This window comes from Haliotis asinina, chromosome 2 (genome assembly GCF_037392515.1).
Source record: "Haliotis asinina isolate JCU_RB_2024 chromosome 2, JCU_Hal_asi_v2, whole genome shotgun sequence".
NCBI lineage: Eukaryota > Metazoa > Mollusca > Gastropoda > Lepetellida > Haliotidae > Haliotis > Haliotis asinina.
This window is the reverse complement of record NC_090281.1, coordinates 18,069,452-18,078,585: the sequence shown is the minus strand read 5'-3', so window position 1 is coordinate 18,078,585 and position 9,134 is coordinate 18,069,452. Positions and strand designations below refer to the sequence as shown.

At 40.4% G+C, this 9,134-nt stretch overlaps 1 pseudogene; it reads left to right on the top strand.

The window, feature by feature from the left end:
• Window positions 1-1,504: 1,504 nt before the first annotated feature.
• LOC137271613 (uncharacterized) lies at window positions 1,505-7,924 on the top strand (annotated as a pseudogene).
• The last annotated feature ends 1,210 nt before the right edge of the window (window positions 7,925-9,134 follow it).

Genomic DNA, 9,134 nt, shown 5'->3' with positions numbered 1-9,134 from the left:
ATCGTCGCTACATGGCTAGAAGTAACGCCTATTTGAGGTAAACCCCAACTCAACTATTTGATTATCAATTTTTAAGTGCATCCTAATTCGTTCAACTTTTGTACATTAATTAATCTGGTTCCCATGGTGGCATCTGGAGTTGCTCATTTGTGACGTCATTCTAACTTTACCTCACAATGTGATTTGAATGACGTCACCACTGTTGATGACACAATAAAACAATTGTTTACATGTCAATACGCAGTGAATAGTCTTGCAGTTTCCGGGAATCTCATACCATTTGATCATGTTTTTCAACCAATCAGATTACAGAACACAGAGACTTTTGGTTTACAATGCAATCATAAACGTAATGATATCGATATTTTCTGTAGGGCGCATTATGACAGTGATAGAAATAATACGAGTGGATCACTAAGAGCAGTGATGAGTCAAGAGTTGGCGAAAACTCCACATATCCTGCTCTACGGGTCTCATACGACACTCAACAATTTGTGTAAACAGTACAGGCCCCGATTTCTCGAAACAAACTTAAGTCTGAGTTTTGACTTAAGTTCAAGTTTTTGCTCAAATCTGAGAAAATGCAAGAACACCCATTTTCCAGAATGAAAGGAAATTGGTATCCAGCTCAAACATAGTAGACAATCTGAATTTGGTGGACAGATTTCTTTAGTTGTTTGAACTTTTTTAGTCTAAAAAATGCAATTGAGTTAAAATTTCAGCTGTTTCATATTGTCAAACTCAGTTTTGATAAAGTTTCTTCCAAGGAAGAAAAGTTGATGTATGTGTATTTAAAAATAGTTTTTCGTGAATTTTTCCAAACTGGAACAATAAGTTGACCAAAGAATATGTAAGTGATGTCGTTAAAACAAGGTACGTGTTGTTACCCTGGTGTTAGACAAGTAATCAATAAGCACCTGCTGACTACAACAGTAAGTACATTAGCCGTCGGGGATGGGGTCCCGTCCATGCCCAGCTGTCACCGGTCTGATGGAATGAAGGTGGATTTCCTTGTATAATCACGTGTGTCATAAAATTATAACTGTCACATACATTATGATATTCATTTACATGAAACCAGAATCTCCAACAACCTTTTCCCCAACTGAACATATCTGCCAGAGTTAACACCATAATATAAGGTTCCTTTCATTCTCGAAAAGTAGGCATGTCATCTGTCCAAGACCACAAAGTTGTCACGAATACATGCATTTGTATTCAGACAAGGTAGCCAAGTAAGTATTATGGCAATGTAACAAGGTGTGGCGAAGTATCGTTATAGAAGAAAATAGGCAACACTTAGAAACTAAAGCTTTCAAAGAAACAAGACTTGTGATGATTTAGTGTCTTTCTTTGGATCTGTTGTTGAGATGTGGATAGCAGATTATACGCATGGGTGCAATGGGCCATATATCATCCACCGACTATAGATTACCTCATGAGTGTGACAACATGTTGGTCAACGGAGATCACTTGGGGACAGATCAGGTACATGCCTTTACAAATGGCGTCCGATCCACCCGAGCATTACTTGACAGGGAGGACATCGGCCCTTAAAGTGGAGGAGGTTCTGATACATTCTGCGGAATCCAGATGAAGGCATGGCCCTCCAGACAGCGCCCGTCACACCCCAGGGAGGGGAGGTGTACCTCTACAAAATATACCCTGGTATAAGAGAAGGTGAGCGAGTTATATCCAGAGTCAATGTTAAAATGGGGTAGGGAGCGATGCATAGACACTTCATATATATTCGACTGAAAGCTGATATGGCTTATTATACAATTTGATGTTAAACCCTGAGCTGGTTTCTGTGTTTTGTATAAACCCCTGTATTCATGGCTACAGACACAGTGGCACAGATTTAAGACATGAGTCGAAGTAGGTTTCTTTACTCTACAAGGTGAGACATTATCATTTTTGAAAATAGGGATATAAACAATAAGCTAATACATAACTTAGTATTTATACCTCTTCTGAAATGTTTACATTGGCTCTGTTTCACTGACTTTGCCCCTTCAATGCAGGCGAATTCTAATAAATGGTGGAAAGTTATAGGAAAGTCAATGCTGGATGGACATATAAGCTAAACACAATTTAGGTTTTCTATCATCTCGAAGAAGGACGAAAAAGGGAAGTGAAGGGTGTTGAAATCGAGTGCCAAGGATATGATGTCCATTATAACGACCGTCCGTGCAACATGATACCATACGTTAATTTGTTTCGCTGTTCCAGCTGCTGCGTCTACCCACTTTAATACAAACCAATAATAGCGATTTGAAACTATGGACATTTGTTTAACTTTTATCCTAAATTGAACACAGCTCTGAGATTTAAATGTTCAACTGGCAAAGCAAACTTACGAGGATTCGCAATTTTAATTTCACTTTATCTGAGTTGCATTTTTGTTTGAAAGGAAATTCATCGGTTCGAAACACTCCAAACAGACTATCAGTCTTAAGGATGACAACAGTGTCTCCTGTCTTACATCTTAGGTGGTCCAATTCTATTTTAGATATCTGGATATCACTTCAGAAGTGATGGGACCCGGAAGCAGCCTGCTTCAAGTCCACTCATTGTGAAGCAGTACCACAAAGCTTACACCAAGGACAAGATGACAACAAGGGCGTTTGTCAGAGAAGCATCCTATCTGTACGACCAGCCTCTGAAACACTCTTGTTCAGTACATTGGCGACCACACACAGGTACAACCTGCTCCTAAACGTAAGGGGCGTGGTCGACAGCTGCTTCACCCCCATGGTTTTCCTAAATATTTGAAGGTTGAGTCCACTGATGGAACTGTGCAGTCGGATGTTCCGGAAAACTCCGATGCCAACTTGGAGCTTAAAAGGGATTCATCACCAAAGGAACCTGAGGGAAAAGGAAATATAAATACGGTTTCAAGTGATGTACTGAACTTTGTTAGCCTCACAAAAGCACCTGTCCGCGAAACAAGATCATGACACAAACCAGAAGTGCAGCAGAACTATAGATCATGTAAGTTCTGACGATCACATTGAATATTTGCGTTCAGTGTCTGGCTGCTTGGTCAAGAAACTCGGCTTACAGTCTCAAGCTGAACGTGACAACACAGGTGTAAGCTATGATACCAACACTGATTGTGTTTATCTGTACAGATTTCTGGAAACAGTAGGAAAAAATCGGGATGTGATAAAGATGTTACACCGAGTCCTGGCATTATCTAGGTTCTGGAACAAGGATGGTACCAACAGAAGCAACCCTTGCAGGACACTTATGGAAGAAGTTGGGAAAAAGTGGCTCCAAGATGCAATGAAAGCAAGGAACTGGGTAAAATGTTCTGCGAATACCGACGGCCTGAGCTTGACCCAAGACAGGTTCGTCTACATAAAGCTCATAGATTCAGTGCTTGTTGGAGAGTGTCATACTAGGACTGAAGTACAGGACTTAGTGAAAACACTGGATGCTCATCCACCTCACTTACAGCATGTGCAGGACTGTACCCTAGCACGTGACTGTACATACACAGTTGGCTTCTACGCCATGAGAGGAGATGTCTCGCCTGGAAACCAACGAGTGGCTGACCGATGAAGTAATAAAACTAGGTGTAAACCTGTGATTGTAAAATAAAATATGAGAACTTCACCATCTCAGACAAGGGTTTCGTAGCGAAGTGAGCAAGAGGATATTAGAAATACATATTGTGATAGGTCGTCAATAGAAAGCCCATCTCTGAAAAAATTAGATCTGTTGGCCGGTTTTGAAGGAAAGCTTCAACCAACACACCAAAGGTATTCACGTAAACCCTGTAATTACTCAATGCACGTGGGTATGGCTGTCATTCGTGATGCTGACATTTGAGTGATAAGTATTCATACAATCCAACACATATGCTGTCTACTATTGCTTCCATGCAGCATTTGGGATGAGATTAGGAAGTCTGTGACGTGATGGACGACAAAGGGCTATTGGCATGATAGAAGCTGGTGCAACCCAGTAAGAGGTTCTCTTTCTCTCTCTCTCTCTCTCTCTCACACACACACACACACACACACACACACACACACACACACACACACACACTCACGCACACACAAATCGCAATGAATGATATATCGCTGTTCACATCGCTAGGCTATGTTCATGTATTCGAGTCATATAACTGCTCAAACGAGCAGAACGAGTACATGTCGTCCCACCGTCAGCAAAGCGACACATTCTCAATAGATGTCAACTGTGCTTAGAACCTGGGAATGGTATGAATCGCAATGATTCATAATTATGAGTTTACTTACGCCGTACTCAGCAATGTGCAGTGGTGGTTTGTAAATAATTGAGTCTGGACCAAACAATCCCCTGATCAACAACATCAGCATGATTATATCTGATAATCATGAATTTAGTCAAATGTGTCATATCTAAAGTGATACAGGTAATATTTGGGCCTTTGACACAAATCCTAACACATCGTCAGTGCATCGTCAGTCTTTTGTAGCAAGAAACGCACTGTGATGTATTGTCCAGCTGAACCTGCTTTCAATCCAACTGCATAAGTTCCACTTGAGCCAAAAGCACTGGGTCCTTAATCTGTGCAATAAATATTCTAATAAATCCTAAGTCGTACCTGGACAGATCACGGACACCTACCTGCACCTTCTGGAAAGAAAGTGGTGTTCCCGTGTCAGCTTCCACTGCTTGGTGCTGCCAACAGAGACTGTGATATTATGGGAGACAGTCCGGTACACAGACAGGACAAGGGGGGAAGATGTGAGAAATGTGAGATTACATCGTTTAACTTTGTCCTATGGTTTTTATTTTTCCAGAATAACATTGCATGACCACTGTACCCACTACACCCATTTCGTTGTCAAAGTATAGACGAGTAGTATTTGTATAGCTCTTGTACAAATATTAACGCTAATTTTTTTAATGACTTTTAGAGGAAGACGTGTCAACAGAGTTGCTAAACTTGTAATTTTGTTAAAGACGTGTGAGTTCAATTGTGATGATTTGTGATCATATGCATGAGTAACATTCTCTGCATTATTTCCCTTAAATTTAGTCAAATTTGATTGATTGTAACCTACTTTATCATAATGGTGTTTGTTTTTACATTTGCGTCAAAGTCGGATACAGAAGCAGATGCTGCCCATGGTTCTCTTCATCTTGCCTTGCATGTGACACTGGTTGTCAAATCTCTCCACTACCAGTTTGATAAAACCTTTTGAAATAATCAGTCACTATCCATATCTTATGAGGCAAACGTTCCAGGATATATTGTTACGCATCTATTTCAAAGTCGTGAAAATAAGTAAATATTTTAGTGAGAACCTAACAAGAAATGACTACAATGTTTATGGTGCATTACTCAAGCATCAAGCAATGCTTATCGGCCACGGCTAAGGCATTACTGCTGTCAAATTTCAGGAGAATTTGACAAACTACATCTGGATCTTAATGCCAGTGAACATGCCACGTAATCAACACTAGGTGCTTCTGACGGCTAATGTCAAGGATGGAACAGTGGGTGTAGGCAATTCTAAACCAGATTTAGACGTGGAGGACACAATTGTCAGCCACTGGAGGTAGGTATCATGATAAAATAAACTCTATGCACTGCTGTGCTTGCCCTCCACTTCTTTACTTTAACCACAATCCACAAAAGCTGAAGACGTTTTCATCCAGAAATTCACATCTATTCCCCAGGTCATTTGTAAATCACTGGGAATCTACTTTCGGGAAAGTGTGCAAACCGTTGATGAAGAAACAGTACTTAGTGATAGACCAGGTTGATGGACCCAGCTGTGGGATATTCCTCCTCATGGTAGGTTGGTATGTAGATATGGGCCATTGGTTTGTAGACATATATACATGCACTACTTAGGTTGACAGTAGGGATCCAGAATCACTTGTTCTATGGCAGCCTCTATGTGACAGAGGATCTATTTCCCATCAGCCATTGTCAAATCATGACCCTCAGATGAAACTGGAATATCAACATTAACATTGCCCGCCATATCGCTCGGTCAATACAATATTTCACACTCCTTTCGCAGAAGTGATATGAATCACTTCGGTCGAGTAATATAGTCTATTTATAAAGAGCCTTTTAAATTCTTTAGCCTTCATATCACCAGGCTGCTGATGCCCTTTTGGCGGAGACGTCTCCAGGAATCACGAGGAACAACCACGCAGAGCAGTACAGAATGTATATATTGTCTACTTCAGGACAGCCCTGTCCAAATATTTCTACAGACCAAAAACCATGTAGCCATGCTATATGATATTTAGTTATTATTATTATTCAATCTGCAATCCTGATCGTTATCACTACCGCAGAGTACATTGTTTTGTCAGCTACCATGTTCCTCTTTGTCACTTCCATTAATTACTGTAGATGAGATTCATGGCCTTTATTGGTCATCCCCCTTGGCTGTGTCTGTCATCACATCAACTGTAGAAGGAAGTTCTATTAGTTTCTCTATCTGTTCATTGTTAAATCTTTGCCTGTCTATTGTTGTTAAACTATATATATGTATGCTCACATCTATAGTGTATGTGAGAGGTGAGATGTGAGTGTGGAGGCCGGCATTCCGACTGTCTGTGTAGGAACGACCGCGAGCAGGATTATGCCGCTCGAAGGAAAGGCCCTGGGGTTGAGCTGGAAGTCCCCTCACCTCATTCATGTATACTTGTTTGTCATGTGTTGTGTTTGGGAACCAACTAAAGAGGTTCGAAGTAAACCATCCCTTCGTCTTCACCAACGTATTAATTTGTCTTCGTCAACGTAATGTTCATCAAAATCTCCAGTCATCCTATCCATGTGCCTATTCCCAGTCGACGCACCAGCCATATATGAACGCGTTGACATATGTACTATAGAGGATACTGCAGTATGCCAAGGCGAAAATACATCGTGGAGGAAATCATACCTTGGAAGGGAATAGTCGCCAGCCACGAAATCACAGAGACTACTGAACAATCGGAGACGAAGATACATACACTAACAAGATGGTACAAAATGATTTAACACAACTGCCAGGTTGCTGTCAATGTGATGAGGCTGGATCATACAGAATAAGAAACCACAAAGTAGCAAGGAGGTCAAGAGACATACTGCTCAGAGATGGGAGACAACTGATTACAAAGATGGACCTGGAGTTTATATTTCATTATAGTTCAAGAGTGGAACCCACTGAGGTGAAAGAAGTACATATCCCCTTCAGAATTGAATTGAAGGAAGATGATGTTCCTGTTGCAGCTCAACGTTTTGCGTCAGCCATACAAGGCATAGAGTGCATGCTTTGGGTGCATGCATTCTCTCTTTCAGGAACAGACATTTGTCGATATGGTCTTTGAGAATCTGGTCCAAACTCTGAGCAAGGACAACGCTGCCCTGTTGAAATTATTGTCCAGTAATGACACTGTACATTGACAGTCCTTTCTGTTTTGAGCGAGCCTCAGAGACAACTCGAAGATGTTGAGGACAGCATTGACCACTGTTCAGTTTAGTGTACATAACAGAAAGCAAGCTTTGTTTAGAAGTTGGTTTGGCAGTAGTTCAGACAACTTCGATTACCTGCTTTCAGGCAAGGTCAGGCAAGACAACATATGTACATTATGCATCTATGGGCCAAAAGGGCAGCAATATTATCAATACAATAGCAAAGATAGGAAGTCCCAACATTAAGATCACAGATTCTTGAGGATTAGCACCTTTACATTACACATGTGCAGTAGGAAATGTTGGGATTGTAAGCACTCTGTTCCGGTTGGCAGTAAACACTGGACAGTGAAACATGAAAGGTGAAACTGGGCTTCATTTGGCATGTTTCTATAGGAATGAAGAAGTTGTTGAACTGTTATTACTAAACACGGGAGCAATACCAGAGGCAGATAATAATTCCTTTACATCTTGCAGCATGTCAAGGTCATCCCGAGGTTGTAGAAGTGTTATTAAAGAACAAGGCAAATGTTGGTGAGAATGGTGGATATGGCGGCACACCTCTATGTATTGCAGTCTTGCACGGAAAAAATAGAGATTGCAGAAATGTTATTTAACGACAAGGCAAATGTGGTTACAGAGCATACAGAAATTGCAAAGCTTTTTAAATTTGAATAATAAAATTGCTCTCATATCTTGTGCATGACTTTGAACTGATTATTCTTTAAATAAATACCTCTACGTTATCGGGTTGCAACAAGTATAAATAGAAACATTCAAATTTAAATAGTAAATAACATGTTATTGCATAATGAGGTAAATTACCGTACAGGGTGGTTTTGTACAGCAAGGAGTGTTGACAGATATTTATTCTATGATAAATTTCTAGACTGTTATAAAGGAATTGAAAGATGTATTTTGTGCTGTTTTGTAAAAGTAGAGCAAAACATGTCCAAGAACCTTGTGTTGTGTAGATGAAGCCCATTTCTGGTTTTCCCCGCCGTGATATTGCTGGGATATTGCTAAAAGCAATGCTGACAACCACTGTATCGAGTTGATGACCATTACAGCAACACCACAGAAAATGATGCTTTATGCTGTTGGGAAACATGATTTTGTGTCAGTGTGTCTTGTTATTACTTGAAAGGCATATCCTGTATATATTCAGCATTCAATATTGAAACGTTGCAAGACATAGTTACAGGTTCATTCATGGTATCATCAGATTATGTGTTTTGTGTTTCCTCAAGTATTACATTACACCAAACGTCATTTGTTTGTGCAGATATTGTAAACCAAAAGTTACTGTGTTCTGTAATCTGATTGGTTGAAAAACATGATTAAATGGTATTAGATTCCCGGAAACGGAAAGACTATTCACCGCGTATTGACACGTAAACAATTGTTTTGTTGTGTCATCAACAGTGGTGACGTCATTCAAATCATATTGTGACGTAAAGTTAGAATGACGTCACAAATGAGCAACTCCAGATGTGACCATGAGAACCAGCTGAAACGGCCAGCTGATGACACTTCACTACTGTGTCCGTATTCGATGTAAACGAGCTGACGCCGTCGGTTCCAAATGCATTCCCGTGCTTCAAATACTCAATAACACCCGGAAATTGGCCAACACATGATGTTTATCTCCTAATTCAAGACCCGGCACTGATGTTCTATATTCTGAAAATGAAGCAGTTTACCAGTGTATTGT